General features: G+C 43.0%; 1 protein-coding gene across 1 annotated transcript in view; it reads left to right on the plus strand.

Moving 5' to 3' along the window:
• rtn4r (reticulon 4 receptor) overlaps positions 1–16,221 on the plus strand; it is a 171,558-nt gene that overhangs the window by 152,409 nt on the left and 2,928 nt on the right. The gene's annotated exons all lie outside the window — the stretch shown is intronic.

Below are 16,221 nucleotides of genomic sequence, written 5' to 3' on the forward strand. Positions count from 1 at the left end.
ACTTGTGAATAAGTGAATTCTGTCCTTGCCTCTTTACTCGGTTGAAATCACATGCTGTTGGGCCCGTATGGTTTCCAGCAGTGGGTTGAAGTTGACGGGTCCAGCATCCAGTTCCTCTGGTGAGCGGGATGTTCTGGTAGTGGTATGCCATGGCATTGTGTGCCACATCGTGGAGGACACTACAGGCCATCACAATTTGGCACACCTTCTCGGGTCTGTAGAACAGCATCCCCCCACCCCCCGCCTCAGACCTGTCCAAGCAGTGCCACTGTCCCTTCAGCAGGCCGAGTGCCCTCTCCACTGCTGTCTGAGTGTGGGAATGGAGTTCATTGTACCGCCTCTCTTGGTCAGTGTTGGGGTTCATAAGAGGGTTCATCAGCCACGTTCTTAGTGGGTAGACATGGTCCTCTGGGGTCAGATGAAGGCAGAATATAATACGACACTTAAATGAACCACACTATTAATGACTGCAGAGGTGCGGTGATAGTGTAAGACATTCACAACTTTACACGTGTTTATTGACAAATACTGAACACAGGGCGACAATCAAGGTGCTTGTTAGCAAAACACAAAACAAAAAAACAATAACAACAAACATATTTGAATACGCAATGCCCAAATGTGCATTGCACTGGTTTTCATTTGGGACAATTCAATGAATAAACTATTTACTCACTGATGTGTGCATCACTCTGATGACTTCTTGTTTTCACATTATTAACAGTTTCCTAGCCTCACCTCTAAGTGTCGCCAAAGGAACAAGAGCTGTAGAAATGTGTGTACACCAGCCATGAAGTTAGCGTGGGTCACCTCACATTTCCACGGTCATTTCACTTTTGATACAGCTGGATGTTAGCGTGGAGATGGATGTACGCCACGTTTTTGGGCGTACACAACCTTTGTACACGAGGCCTGTGGGGAACACTACAGAGGGATGTGACCTCAGTCAGAAGTTGGGCCGATAACTACCAAGGACTAGTGGAGCTGTCATGGTTTAAATAAAATCCACACAGGTGACTCTCACACTCAGGTGATTGAGAACATTGAATGAGAGAAATGGAAGAAGTAGAATGAAATGTAAAACTGAAGCCCCTCACATTTTTGTACAAATATTTTCACATTTCAGTGCTGTTTTTAGCAAGTGGAATTCTGTTCAAAAAATACATTCTCTTGTTCTTGAAGTATTTTTACCTTCAAAACATGGCAGACCTTTTTTAAGTATGACCAAAATATATCCCATTTTTGTATAATAAATTCCACTGGCATTCCACTGTCAGCTTTGATAATTTGATAGAAGACTGGCTGACAGGTCAAAATTTTATATCAGCTAATACATCATGTAGTCAAAATGACCTTATACGAGGTCTATTAGAAAAGTATCCGACCTTATTATTTTTTTCAAAAATCATATGGATTTGAATCACGTGTGATTACATCAGACATGCTTGAACCCTCGTGGGGATGCGAGAGTTTTTTCACGCCTGTCGGTTACGTCATTTGCCTGTGGGCAGTCTTTCAGTGAGGAGTCGCCCACCCTCTCGTCGATTTTTTTCATTGTTTAGGAATGGCTCAGAGACTGCTGCTTTGTTTGATCAAATTTTTTTCAAAACTGTAAGGCACAACTGAGTGGACACCATTCAATAAATTCAGCTGGTTTTCGGTAAAAATTTTAACGGCTGATGAGAGATTTTGGTCTGGTAGTGTCGCTTTAAGGACGGCCCACGGCGCCTGATGGCGATCTGCGCTTCGAGGCGGCAGCATCTCGCCGTTTCAAGTTGAAAACTTCCACATTTCAGGCTCTGTTGACCCAGTAAGTCTTTCAGAACTTTCAGAAGAAGTCGGCATGAGGAGTTTATTCGGACATTCCATTGTTAACGGACATTTTGTAATGAAAGAACGTGCGGGCAGAGTCACATGTTGGGCCGGATCCAACCGCGGGGGGGTCGCGACAGGAAAAACACCTCCGTTGGAAACCTTAACGGGCAAGTTGGAACATGCCCAAGCAGTTAAACAATTTCTCAGTTACTCACTTGTTGAAAGCCATCAAAAGCCGCCTGAATTTTACAAATGGTTTTCAACACGGAGGTGTTTTTCCTGTTGCGGCGCACACAGATTTGCCGAGTCGTCACGGAAACGACTCGGCGAATTTGCGCACACGTCTTTCATTACAAAATGTCCTTAAACAGTGGAATGTCCGCATAAAGTCCTCATGCTGGCCTCTTCTGAATCTTCTCTGTTCTCTCACGACGTCCTGGGTGAATTAAGCCTTAAATTAGGATGTTTTCAGGTCGAAACAGGCCGACGACGGCGCCTGGAAGCGCTGCACGACGTCCCACTGTGTGGGAAGTCCTTACACCGACAGAAACACCCCATAATCTCTCATCAGCCGTTAAACTTTTCACCGAAAACCAGCTTAATTTCTCGAATAGTGTCCACTCTGATATTCCTCACAGGTCCAGAAAAAATTTTGATAAAGCAACGTGCGCCGTCTCAAGCAGCGTGTGAAACAAAGGAATTCAGCCGAGAGGGCGGGACCACATCTCACTGAAGGCCTGCCCACAGGGAAATGATGTCACCGACACGCGTGAAAAAACTCACGCATGCGCACGAGGGTTCAAGCATGATTGGTGTAATCGCACGTCATTCAAATCCATATAGTTAAAAAAAAAATAAAAGGGTCGGTTTATTATCTAATAGACCTCATATGTGCAATTCATGATTATGGCTACAGTTAAACATATTTATAGTGCAACTGAGTTATTAGAGTCAATGCCCAGTCAATGTCAAAGCCCATCGTTTAGATATCATCAGGTGATGGCTTGACAGCCATCCTGGGATGCTGAGAAACTTCCTCACTGCCCACATCCTTCCACAAGTCCTTTATGGTGGCATTGATGTTCTTAATTAATGCATGCACGACACGGCAGTGCTCAGGCTGCCCAGTAGACAAACCCTGTGGCAGAGGTGCAGATGGAGGAGGTCTGTGAGGCCACAGAATAATAATAAGGTTTACTTAATGACATTTTAAATTCTTGCAGTATTTAAGTTAAATTTTAATATTTTAATCTGTCAGATTTTCTGTTTGTATGAGACCTGGTGATCTGCATAGGTTTGATGAATGCGTATGATTGTTGTTTTATGTATTATGTATTATTAAGTATTATGCCAGATACCATCTCTGATGCAACTGTGAAGGTCCAAAAAAACACCTTCAAAATTTGAAAATTGTCCAAAACCTTGAAGATGCCATGAGGTCATACGTTCATGGTGATCAGCTAATTCAGAAGCTGTGTTTGCCTGTCTCCCTGAGACTGCTGCTGCATTTGCCTGTCTCCTGGAGACTGCTGCCATGTTTGCCTGTCTCGCGGAGACTGCTGCTGCATTTGCCTGTCTCCTGGAGACTGCTTCTGCATTTGCCTGTCTCCTGGAGACTGCTGCCATGTTCGCCTGTCTCCTGGAGACTGCTGCCATGTTCACCTGTCTCCTGGAGACTGCTGCCATGTTCGCCTGTCTCCCGGAGACTGCTGCTGCATTTGCCTGTCTCCTGGAGACTGCTGCCGTGTTTGCCTGTCTCCCTGAGACTGCTGCTGCATTTGCCTGTCTCCTGGAGACTGCTGCCATGTTTGCCTGTCTCCCGGAGACCGCTGCCGCGTTTGCCTGCCACCCGGAGACCGCTGCCACATTTGCCTGCCGCCTGGAGACCACTGCCACGTTTGCCTGCCGCCTGGAGACTGCTGCCGCGTTTGCCTGACTCCCGCAGACGGCTGCCGCATTTGCCCGCCTCCTGGAGACGGCTGCCGCGTTTGCCCGTCTCCCGGAGATGGCTGCCACGTTGCCCATCTCCCGGAGACGGCTGCCGCGTTTGCCCATCTCCCAGAGACTGACAGTGTGAAAATGCTGGTTACCAGTCATAATACGTCTGCAGAAAACAGGGCATTACTAACCTTTCATCACTTTCACATCATATTTGTCCATCTTAGTGATGCTATTCCAGTCATTTTATGAAATGATGCTTTTGCTAAATATTTTGACAACAAAAGTTGCTGTCGTGAGTAAAAAAAAAAAGTACTTCAGTGAAGGAATATGAGATTCACAATTATGTTCAGTGTTCACAACAGACTGGGCTTTTTGGTTTTCTCTGCTTTATTGATTTATTGCCATTTTCTCATTCTCACCACAAAAGGCCATTTATAGCAGTGCCAGCTGTGCTACCGCCGTGTGCGGCACACCAGCATCATATCGTTTGCAGCAGGTCTCTGTTATTCACTTCAGCATGATATAAAAACAATTTATGTATGCATGGGTGTATTCACACAAGATTCATGACCTTACCAAGAGAGATCATGACTGCGGCTGCCTCTGAGCAACACAATAATGCATGATTGCAGAAAGAGGCCAGCAGGTCCCTCTGGAGAGCGATGGTGTTTCATCTCTGACAGAGACGTCACTTCTGCTCTGGGCCAAGGGGATAAGACTGTCATGTTAGCCTTCCCGACACAATCCCTATCCCCTCAAAGTAAAGCCAGTGTGACGAATCGGACGCCGTTTCATTGCGTCATCCTGACGTGGCCTCCATTGCACATTTCAGAGGAAGAGACTGAATAGACTTTTTCTACACAAAGGAAAAGAATGGGTGAGAGCTTGCAGAGCAGGGCTTCACCTGACCTGTTTTTAGCTCATTAATCAAAACCACTGGTTTCAATCAGTCACATGATGGATGACACCAGTTTAAACCAACGAGTGCTTGTTGTTAGCTAATTACGTGTGGGTAGGACAGGAAAGGTTGAGAAATGGCAGGAATCTCCTCAGGAACTGCTCCTAACTACATATAAAGAGTAAAAATATGCATAAATAATATCAGACACAAGCTAGAGAAACACCTCTCTGTGTACACCTGATGCTGTCAGATCTCAAAAGCGATGCAGAGTAGGTCCAGATTAGTACCTGACTGGGAGGAAAGAGTTGCACACATTTCCTCACGTAGAACTGGATGTTCCATCAGGAAGGGCATCTGCTGTAAAACCTGAGTCACATCTTAATGTAGATCTGAACTGAATCCACTGTCAAGACCCCAAGTGACTTCAGACAGCTGGATTTTTTTAAAAAGGGGGTAAGCTAGAAGAGCATGTACCTCACTGGATAAGGAATTGGGTTGGCAATATGTCGACCTTGGTTTGATTCCTGCTCATACTGCTTGTCTGAATTGCACAAGACACTTTATCTGCATCTTCCCAGTCCACCCAGTTGGTAATGAGTCAGATTGGTCTCACTTCTGTTGTCTGTTTGCTACCCTTTGTATTTGCAGTTTCAGGCACGTTACATTTTGGTTTAGAATTTCATGCTCGAGTTTTATTTTCCTCCCATGTACCAGCATTTCCATCTCCACTTAGTCACCACCTGTTGTTAACTCGTTCTTTTGCATTTATGTCTCACCTGTCTGCCTCCTCACTGCCAGTTGATTGTGTCAGTCTTCTGCTCAGTCATGCGTCCCGTCCACCTACACCAATCCATCCTGTTCATAAGAGTTTGCACCCCGCTGTGGTTTTTGACAAATGTGTTTTGGTTACTTCTCTGTTAAGTATTCTCTCCCAGTCATTTGTGGTATTTTTGGAATTTAGTCACGTGCGATTGCCTGGTCACCTTGTCTTTTCACTGTCACCCTGGATCATTAAAGCACTTTGTATCTTGAACTTCCCTTTTGTGTCTTGGCTGTCTGCATCCTGGGGTCCAGTCCTTGTGTAAAGTGATTCAGTTTCTGAGTAATAGGAAGGTTATATTCCCTCTCCTTATGCGACAGCATATTCTTAACCATTTGAGAGCAGGATTTATTAATTTCACTCATTCTGTGAGACCCAGCACATCCACCTCCATTCTGACTTTCTTCTTCTTTTACAGTGGTTGGCATTCAGCTTAATGGTGTAATACCACTGCATTTTGCACATTTTATGAATCATAGTACTTCAATCAGATCAATGAACATGACAAGTTTGCTACACTTGTACATGTGCCATCATGCGGGTGTAGATCATAATGCAGGTGATAATGCAATATAAATGGCAGGACCAGTCAAACAAGTAAAAATGCCATGACTTTTGGTCCATAAAATATGGTATGTGTTTTTAAAGGTGATCATTGGTCCAACATATTAAACACACACTGACACACATACATAATATACATCGTTAACAATCGCAAGCAAGTAGTGTCAGACCTAATTTTTTGTACTGGGGATAAAATCATGGAACTTAGAGGATGTTTAACATAAAGAAACCCCAAAAAAAGCAGATTAGAAATATGACATCGCAACACTGAAATCCATGTTGATGAAATTATTTGAAGTGGATTAGGAGCTGCTTAAATGAAGCACAAAGCAGGTATCATTGCTAGGTTTTGCTCGCCCTGAAGCTAGTTGACTACAAGCATATCTCCACTTTCACAATTCTGGAGAGAGACACCGAGAGGCTAATGTCCAATTTTTGGTGCAACACCAATATCAGCTCAGCATAATGGCTGAAATACTGTGTTCTGAGCTGTGACCTGATTTGGAGGGGATTTTTTTTTCCCCTCCCCCTCAAAACATAATTTAGTTAGTCAAGCCAAGAAAGTGTATCACCAAAGAAGGCTGGTTGGTCGGCTGTGCTTTTTAACCTGACATATATTGTCAAACACTTACTGAAAATAGAGAAGTGCTCTTGTATGAGGAGACCATGATGTGAGGCACTTTCCTAAATGTTGAAGGGGCTAAATGTCAATGAAAGAATGAGACTTGTTCTGTACAACAGCAATTATAATTCTGCTTAAGTGCAGCCAAGTGTCAGAGAAAAGGCCACTCGAAGGCAGGACAGTGGATCTTGGAACTGAAAGACAAAGCAGATAAAGGGAGACTAGGAGCTGATAGCAAAGCTGAAAAAAAGGATGATAAGGAACAGCTTTTTCTTCCAAATCTTTATAATTCTATATATTCCAAGATTCCAAACTAAATAAAAGAGCATCAGTTTTGGAGATGGACTGTCCCAGTTGTCTAGTCATAGCAATCTGGCCTACATTAACACCCAGGAATTAACAAACATTTTGTTCCAAAAATCTGTGAGAACCTCAGGATCCTAAATAAGGATCTAATGAAGTAGTTGGAGGGATCACACAGAAATGTGTTTTGTCAATTGTGATAATAATTGTATCGTGAAGCCTGTTTTGAACTGTATTTTTTAAAATCATTATTGTGATACCATGAGAAGTCAACTGCATGGAAAAAAAAACAACTTCTTGAAGAAAAATTATAAATGATTCAGAAAATATCCATCCATCCATTTTCTATACGCGCTTGCTCCACTTAAGGGTCATGGGAGGGCTGCAGCCTATCCAAGTAGTTATAAGGCGTGAGGCGAGGTACACCCTGGACAGGATTCCAGTCTGTCTCAGAGCCACATATGAGGTCTTTTAGAAAAGTATCGGACCTTTTTATTTTTTGCAAAAACCTGATGGATTTGAATCACGTGTGCTTGCATGAGCCAAACTTGAACCTTCGTGCGCATGCGTGAACTTTTTCACGCCTGTCGATTGCATCAGTTGCAGGTAAGTAGCCTTTGTGTGAGGACGTGCAGTGTGCTCGGCGGATTTTCATTCCAAGGAAAAAGACGGAACGACTGGAGTAGCACCGCATCAAATTTTGCCAGAAACTGGGCGACAGCCAGGTGGAAACCATTCGGATGATTCACACGGCTTTCGGTGACTTTTCAGTCGTGTGACTATCCGAGAAATTGTGGAAGAGGTGGGCATGTCACAGCATGTCCTGTGAGACTTCAACACAAAGGTGCTTTTGCTCCACCGCCAGCAGCTTCGTGCCGAAGCCTTCGGCACAAATTTCACCGCCACTCTTTTCATGGCCAAATCTTCACAATGTGAAGTGCTGATGTCCACCTCTTCCGCAATTTCTCGGATAGTCACACGACGGTCCGGCATCACCACAGCATTCACTTTGGAAATGATCTGGTCATTTCAGCATGTTGATGGCCGACCGGAGCGTGGCTCGCTCTCCACCGTTGTGTGGGCGTCTTTAAACCGGTTGTACCGCTCCTTAATCTGTGTGATGCCCATAGGATCATCACCAAAAGCCGTCTGAATCTTCCGAATAGTTTCCACCTGGCTGTTGCCCAGTTTCTGGCAAAATTTGATGCGATGCTGCTCCAGTCGTTCCGTCTTTTTCCTTGCAATGAAAATCCGCCGAGCACACTACACATGTCCTCACACAAAGGCTGCTTACCAGCAAATGACGCAATCGACAGGCGTGACAAAATTCACGCATGCGCATGAAGGTTGAAGGTTGGCTGATGCAAGCACACGTGATTCAAATCCATCAGGTTTTTGTAAAAAATAAAAATGTCAGATACTTTTCTAACAGACCTCGTATAGACAAACAAACACTTTCACACACACACCTATGGACAATTTAAAGTTTCCAATCCACTTAACTTGCATGTCTTTTGGATGTGGGAGGAAGCAGGAGGGCCAAGAGGGAACCCACAAAAACACAACGGGAACATGCAAACACCGCACAGAATGGCCCAGTTGGGAAGTGACTCCACGATCTTCTTGCTGTGAGGCAACAGTGCCAACCACTAAGCTACCATTCTGATTGAATTACAATTTATACTTCAGAATAATGTTGCTAAAGTTAAAGCATTGCCTACAGATGATGTGATCTGTATCATATCTTAGAGCTTGTGTGTCGTTACATCCATAAATGTCATATCATTCACTTTAAAGCGAGACCTCCATTGCCATAACTTTAAAAGCTGTCTTCCAGAGAGGAATTATTTAATCTAAAACTGACAGTATAAAAAAGGACTGACCTTTGTTCTGATGATCAGTAAAGGTTTTTTTTCTTTCTGTTGATTTCCACAGACTGTTTGAGGAAGTAATGGGTACATATAGTATCAAGGACAGGAATGTGGAAGGGCAGATGGTAGTTGATGGTAGTTGATTTTGCAAAAGGATGGAAATAGCTGTGGTAAATACCTACTTTAAGAAGAGGGAGGAGTACAGGGAGACATAAAAGTTGAGGATGGTGCACACAGATGGACTACATTCTTTGTAGGAGATGCAAGCTAAAATAAATTGGAGACTGTAAGGTGATGGCAGGTGAGAGTGTTGGATGGTGGTCTGTAGGATTACTTTAGAGATGATGAAGAAGAAGAGAGTGAGAGCTCAACAAAGGATCAGATGTTGGAAGTTGAAGGAGGAAGACTTTTGAGTGAAATTCAGTGAGCAGGTGAGAGAGACACTGGATGGAAGGGAAGCAGTTTTGGACAACTGGAAGAGTACTGCAGATGTAGTGAGGGAGACAGCTAGGAAGGTACTGGGTGTGACATCTGGACAGTGGAACGAAGACAAGGAGACTTGGTGGTGGAACAAAGATGTCCAAGAAAGCAAAAGGAGAAAAGGTTGGTGAAAACGAACTGGGATAGTCAGAGAGATGAAGAAAGTAGACAGGAGTAGAAGGAGATGAGGCATAAGCCGAAAAGTGTCAAAAGCTATAGAAAAGGCATATAACAAGCTGTACAAGTTGACTACTATGGAAGGAGAAAAAGACAGACAAAGGGACAGTGCTGGAAAGGATGTGCATCAGGTTAGGCTGGTAAAAGATGCAGATGGTAATGTGCTGACAAGCACAAAGATTGTGTTGAGAAGGTGGAGGGGATATTTTGAGGAGATGATGAATGAAGAAAATGAGAGAGAGGAAAGGCTGGATGATGTGGAGAGAGTAGATCAGGAAGTGCATGAGATTAGTAAGGATGAAGTGAGGGCAGCTATGAAGAGGATGAAGAGTGGAAAGGCAGTTGGTCCAGGAGATGGCAATCTCGGAGAGATGGCAGTGGAGTTTCTAACCAGTTTGTTTAATAAAATCTTGGAAAGTGAGAGGATGCCTGAGGAATGAAGAAAAAGTGTGGTGTTTACTATTTTTAAGAACAAGGGTGATATGCACAGCTGCGGTAACTACAGAGGCATAAAGCTGATCAGCCACACCATCTGTGAGCAGCAATATGGTTTCATGCTGAGAAAGAGCACTACGGATGTAATGTTTGCTGTGAGAATACTGAAGGAGAAGTATAGAGAAGGTTAGAAGGAGTTAGATTGTGTGTTTTTGGACTTAGCGAAAGCTTATAACAGGGTGCCAAGAGAAGAGGTATGGTATTGTATGAGGATGTCTGGAGTAGCAGAGTAGTATGTGAGGGTAGTGCAGGACATGTACAAGGATAGTGTGACAGCAGTGAGATGTGCAGTAGGAATGACAGACTCATTCAAGGTAGAGGTGGTGGTGATGGTGATGAACAAGTTTACAGATGAGATCAGACAGGGGTCTCCATGGACTATAATATTTGCAGATGACATTGTGATCTGTATAGTGAGAGTCGACAGCAGATTGAGTCTAGCCTGGAAAGGTAGAGATATAGAAATAGTATGGTTACAAGGAGTAGAGATGGTGAAAGTAGGTGAGTTTGAATATTTGGGGTCAACTGTTCAAAGTAATGGACAGTGTGATAGCAAGGTGAAGAAGAGAGTGCAGGCAGGGTGGAGTGGGTGGAGAAAGGTGGCAGGAGTGATTTGTGACTGAAGAATATTTGCATGCGCGAAGGGCAATGCTTACAAGTTGGTAAACTTATTACAAGACAATTACTGTCTTAGTACAAGACAGTCATGAGACCAACTATGCTGTACGGCATAGAGATGGTGGCACTATCAAAAAGACAGGAGGCAGAGCTGAAGATGCTGCAATTCTCTTTGGGAGTGACGAGAATGGACAGGATTAGGAATGAACATATCAGAGGGACCGCTCAGGTGGGACAGTTTGAGAGAGGTGAGGCTGAGATGGTTTGGGCATGTGCAGAGGAGTGACCCAGGGTATATAGAGAAAAGGATGCTGAGGATAGAGCCACCAGGGATGAAGAAAAGAGGGAGGCTAAAGATCTTTAGAAGATTGCCTTTCATCAGTGAGAAGCTGGATGTCTAGTAACCTCCTACTTTTAACCTCTGATAAGAATGAAATGATGGTTCTTGTTCCAGTGAGACATCAGCATCAATTTGACCACCTAGTGCTTAGCTTGGGTTCGTGTGTAATACATCATACGGACAAGGTGAGGAATCTTAGGGTAATTTTTGATCCTACATTGTCCTTTGACCTCCACATTAGAGACATCACGAGGACTGCTTTCTTCCATTTGTGAAATATAGCAAGGATTCATCCCATCCTGTCTATGGATGATGCTGAGACTTTGATAGATGCATTTATCTCTGCTAGATTGTATTATTGTAATGCTTTATTTTCTGGTTTGCCGCAGTCCAGTACTAGGGGTCTTCAACTGGTTCAAAATGCTGCTGCCAGACTCGTGACATGAAGCAGAAGGTTTGACCATATTACCCCCATTTTGGCATCCCTTCACTGGCTACCTGTCTGGCTGATTTGGTTAAGCCTTATGTACTGGCCCGGGCTTTGTGTTTACAGGATGCAGGACTGCTCTGTGTCCCAAGGGTGTGGAAAAGGCCTTTTCATACCGTGCTCCTGTTTTGTGGAATGCTCTTCCGGCGTCTTTTTACCCAGTCTTATGGCTGGCATCCTTTTTTAATTCTTTTAAGTTCTTTAACTTTTTTATTGTGTTTTATTGTGAACTTTTTTGGGTTTTTTTATGTTTTAATTTAATTTTACATGTTTTTTTATTATTTTATATTGTTCTTGAGCTGTTTTTATGTGAGGCGCCTTGGGTCGACTTCGTGATTTGGCGCGATATAAACTGAATAAATTGAAATTGAATTGAGAGGAGGTTTATGGATGTGTTGAGGGAGTACATCAGGTGGGTGGTGTGACAGAGGAAGATGTACAGGACAGGATGAGATGGAAATGATTGATCTGCTGTGGCGACCCCTAACGGGAGCAGCCGAAAGAAGAAAAAAATTTAGTTTGTAATTTGATAAAACGAAATGTGCAATAAGAGGAAAATTGAGTTTAAAGTCTTTTAGTTCAGGTGTGAGCAAACTTGTGTCTGCGCCTGCAAGTCTAGTGTGGAAACTCAGATAGCTGCTTTGAAGTCACAGGTCACGAATGTGATTATGAGCATTTGAGGACAGATGTGTCATGATGTTGTAACACCCTGTGTGTAACATTCAGGACACAGATATGGAAATTTTTTCGTGAAGAAAAATAATTGGGATGGAACTGATGACACTGTGGGCTTTTTGCTGTCATTCAACTGAGGCTAACTAAGACAAAACGCATTATCCCGAGAGCTGAGAAAACCAGGCTTTGACATGTAACGCATGGGTGGAAATAGCCCGTTAATGAATAGACAGAAGGCGGGTGGGGGGGCAGCCAAAGAGATACACAAAGCGTGCTGTGCGATAAAATATTGCTATTGTAAGGCAGTGCTGAGGGAAAAGTGCTGCGATGCAGAAACAGTGGAAAGTCTTGACAGCTTTCCAGTGGCACTCTGACGGCTGAGCAGAGAGATTGGAAGGAGAGTGCAGCAGAGTGCTGCTGTCGGGCCACACCAGAGCTCTGTTTAACAAGGTCCAGAGATGAGCTGCATCACAACACATTGCAAGAGAGCGCCGGGGACGGGGGTGGGGGCTACATTTTTTGGTTCCTCACTATACATGTCACGCCTGCAAGCCTGGAACATACGTATGCACGGTAGCAACGGGTTTGAAAACCTCAGTACTTTTCCTTGAGTTTAAACTGCATCTGTGTCAGAAGTGATCATTCACGTATGGTAATTTGGCCGGTCACACTTATTACTATGGTACAAGCTTATCTGGACCTGAATGGAGGATGAGCAATAATAATTAATGTGAGCAAATGAGTAACACACCTCATGTAATATAGATTGCTTACAAGCAACTGTGTGAGTGCTGCTGCCACACCTCATGCACAGCTTATTTCCATGCTGCACTTGAGGTGGTGCGAGGGGGCAGGTTTCCATCATGGCTGCACAGCGGAAACTCTACTGTGATCTCTGCAGTCATCTTTCCTCCCTGGTTCCAGGAATCAATCTCAGTGTCAAGCTAAAAGTCAACCTCCAGAAGGCTGAAACCTCATTAATTATGTCCGCCCTATTAGAGTCAGCTCATTCCACTTAAAAGCCACCTCCTAAAATTTAAATGCCTTTACTGGGCTCTTTTAGGTCTTCTCATTAACACAAGTATAAAGGAAGATATAGTGTCAGTCTGCACATCCAAATGTTAAAATACACTAGAACCTATGCTGTATTATCTCCATAATGTTACTGTACATTGAATTTAAGAAAATATTTGGTATTTTTTAATGCAATTTGCAAGTTTATTTTTGTTGTGACAAATCACAACATTCGCCATAAGGTGGACCTTACCTCCCCCCAGAGGAAGCACGTTGACAACGGTGGTAAAAAAAAAAACTCCCTTGGATGTTTTTTAATTGAAGGAAATAACTTCAAGCAGACCAGACTCAGCGGGGTGACCATCTGCTTTGACCATAGTACCAATAATTAAAAAAAAATAAAGAAAGAAAGTACAGCAAAGAATAATCAAATATGCTAAAACAGATAAGGAAGAACAAGGCATTGTGGTAACCGAATTGGCGACCGAGGGGGGGTTATTATATCACTGTGTGCTGAGGGCTGTCATGGGCTTAAATTGAACAACATAACATATAAATGTAACTTCCAACACAAGTAAAACCATAAATTACAGCAATAAAAGAACAATAAAGCATTGACATACACATGTAAATATACAGTACATATAGATACACATAGGTATTGAACTCGTCACCATTTTTCTCAGTAAATATATTATATGTTAAGTAATCCACATATGGAAAGAAAGTAAAACAAATAAGTACAGAAATAAAGTTATGTGTAATAAAATGGAATGACACATGGGGAAAAGTGATGAACAAGGTTAAAGGAAATGTATTTAATACTTTGTACAAATGCCTTTGTTGGTAATGATGGCTTCAATACACCTCCTGTAAGGAGAAACTAGTTGCATGTATTGCTCAGGTGTGATTTTGGCCCATTCTTCCACACAAACAGCCTTCAAATCTAAAATGTTCTGCGGACCTCTTCTATGAACTCTGATCTTTAGCTCTTTCCATAGATTTTCTATTGAATTCAAGTTGTCTATTGGATTCAAGTCAGGGTCATTGTAACAGCTTTATTTTCACTTTCTGAAAACAACTGAGATCTTCATCATCCTGGTAGATTTTATTTTTTTTTTTAATCAAGAAAGTTCAAGTTCAAGTAGTTTTTATTGTCATTTCAACCATATACACAGTGAAACGAAACAACGTTCCTCCAGAACCAAAGGTGCTACAAAGAATATTATTATGATTTATCACGATAAACAATAATAAATACAGGTAAGCAGTAAAGTGCGGTTGTGACCATTTTTTATGAAGTGAAAGCATAGCAGCAGTTATTGACCATAAACATTGCACTCTTAAAAGATGAGATTGTGTGTGTGTTCAGTCCAGTCACTGAAATATGTGTGACTGTTCAGACCAGACTGTGGTTGTTGAGGAGTCTGATTATTTGGGGGAAGAAGCTGTTGCACAGTCTGGACGTGAGGGCCCGTATGCTTTGGTACCTTTTTCCAGACGGTAGGAGGGTGAAGAGTGAGTGTGAGGGGTGTGTGTGATCATCCACAGTACTGGTTGCTTTGCGGATCCGTGTGGTGTAAATGTCTGTGATGGTGGGAAGAGAGACACCAAATGTCTCTACATTTTTCCATTCATCGCTCCTTCAATTAGATGAAGTTTCCAGTGCCATATACAATAAGATAAGATCAACTTTATTTGTCCCAAAGGAAATTATTTTGCCAAAGTACTGAAACAGTAAAAGGTGAACAGTGTTTTTCATTGTTGTTGCTGTTGCTGCTGCTGTTGTTGTTTGCAATAAATACAACAAATTTATATGAACTGACTGGAAGACATTTGCACAAGATGTTCGATAGCATTGCACATAACTCTGAGTAACTGAATAACTCTGAATAACTTCACTATGTATTCGTCCTGCAGAAGGGAAGGAATTATTCAGTCTGATGGCCATAGATAGCAGAGACCTCCTGTGGCATTCTGTGGTACACCTCGGTGGTTTCAGTCCATGGCTGAAGGTACTATGACACCAGCGTAGCATGCAGGGGGTGGGAGGTGTTGCCTAGGATGCTGAGCAGTTTTCTCAACATCCTCCTCTCTGACACCTCCACCACTGAAAAACAGCCCTACACCATGATGTTCCCACCTCCAAACTTCACTGTCGGTATGGTGTTTTTGGGGTGATGTGCAGTGCCATTTGACCTCCAAACATGGTGTATATTGACATCCAGTGAGTTCAGGTTTGGTCTCATCTGACCAGACTATATTCTTCCAGTATTTCACAGGCTTGTCTAAATGTTGTGCAACAAACTTTAAACGAGGTTCAACATGCTTTCCCTTCAGCAGTGGAGTCTTGCATGGTGAGCGTGCATACAGGTCATGGTGGTTGAGTGCATTAGTTATTGTTTTCTTTGAAACAATTGTACCTGCTAATTCCATGTCTGAAGCTCTCCACAAGTGGTCGTTGGTTCTTGGATTTAGAGTGAAGTTGTGTTCTTTACACGTCCGGATTATGGCCCCACAGTGCTCACTGGAACATTCAGAAAATCAGAAATCCTTCTGTAACCAAAGGCATTGTTTTGCATCAATAATGTTGCAAATATCTTGAGAGAGCTCTTTGCTTTTACCCATCGTGAGATGTTTCTAGTGTGACACCTTGGTAATGACACTTTTTCACAGGCCATCAAGTGGGATCGAACAAGCTGATATTAATTTGCACTGACAGGGGCAAGATTGCTTTCCAATTACTGATAGATTTCAGCTGGTGTCTTCGCTTTCCATGTCTTTTTGCACCTCCCTTTCTTTGGGTGTTCAGTACCTTTTCCTCTCTGTCATTTCACATTATTACATATAACTTAATTTATGGATATGTATGGTTTAATCTCTTTGTACGTGTGACTTACTTCGGTTGTTACTAACATCTGGCAAATCTGGGCGGCACAGTGGATTAGTGGTTAGCTCTGGTGTCTCACAGCAAGAAAGTGGTGGGATCGATTCCCTGCCTTTCTGTGTGGAGTTGGCATGTTCTCGCCATGTCCTCATGGGTTTCCTCTGGGTACTCCGGTTTCCTCCCGCAATCAAAAACATGCTTATTTGTGCCC

The sequence above is a fragment of the Thalassophryne amazonica genome, chromosome 5 (assembly GCF_902500255.1).
Source record: "Thalassophryne amazonica chromosome 5, fThaAma1.1, whole genome shotgun sequence".
NCBI classification, from domain to species: domain Eukaryota; kingdom Metazoa; phylum Chordata; class Actinopteri; order Batrachoidiformes; family Batrachoididae; genus Thalassophryne; species Thalassophryne amazonica.